A 1,087-nucleotide genomic window follows, 5' to 3' on the forward strand; every position below is an offset into this window, starting at 1 on the left:
TGGTGTGTAAAATCTCAACCCCACACAGGAGTCTTTCACTGTTTTAGTCCTGTACTTTAGCAACCAATCAGCAAAATGCAGGAAGCTGTCCTAGAGAGCCTGCTGAACAGGGTCTCCCTGGGGCTCCAGGTTCAGCCTGATCTTGCTAAATGAGGCTTAGAACTGGTTCTTTGGCTCAGAAGTTCATAGCCTTGGCTTCAAATGGAACTCCAGGATGGACAGTCAAATATACCAGTTTGTGATTTCCCTTTCAGATATGCTGGCTTGGCTGCCTGGATCTCTGGATTCTACAAAGCAGCCCAAAGCCAGATGTGACAGTGCATGCCTATAATCCAGGAAGATCAGGAGTTCTGAGTGACTCACGGCTTTAGCATACACAATAAGCCAGAGGCTAGCCTGGGCTACATGAATCTTGTCTTTAAAAAAAGGATCAGACTGGAATGTGGAGAAAACAGACTAAAACAAACTATTAAAGGACCCAAAGTCAGCCGGGCGGTAGTGGCGCATGCCTTTAATTCCAGTACTCGGGTGGTAGGGGCAGGTGGATCTCTGAGTTTAAGGCCAGCTTGGTCTACATAGTGAGTTCCAGGTCAGCTAGGAGTTTTACACAGAGAAACGAGCAGGATGAGAATGAGGAGGAGGAGGGAAAGAAAAGAAGAGAGAAAGAGAGAGAGAGAGAGAGAGAGAGAGAGAGAGAGAGAGAGAGAGAGAGAGAAGAAAGGAGGAGGAGGAGGAAGAAGAGGAGGAGGAAGGAGAAGAAGAGACCAAAACCCAGCAAATAGGACATCTCAGATAACCTTCTCCACTGAGAGCCACACTAGAAGCAATGGGTCATGCTACCACTGAACATTTGTTCTCAATAACTTCCCAAACACTATCTGACTCAGGTTTGAATTAGGCCCGCTCATATCAATCAGCTACAGCTGTAAAGAAGGTGACCATACACATGATCACTGGGGCCACTTCCTAGATTTGGGACCTTTACACCAGACAGACAGCCCAGCGATGTCTACGTCAATTACTCTCCCTCGTGTGAGCTTCTATTTTTCAGGTAATGAATGACAAATGGCAAAGAGACCCAAGGCAC

This window comes from Mesocricetus auratus, unplaced genomic scaffold, assembly GCF_017639785.1.
Source record: "Mesocricetus auratus isolate SY011 unplaced genomic scaffold, BCM_Maur_2.0 Super-Scaffold_100011, whole genome shotgun sequence".
In the NCBI taxonomy this organism is placed as follows: Eukaryota; Metazoa; Chordata; class Mammalia; order Rodentia; family Cricetidae; genus Mesocricetus; species Mesocricetus auratus.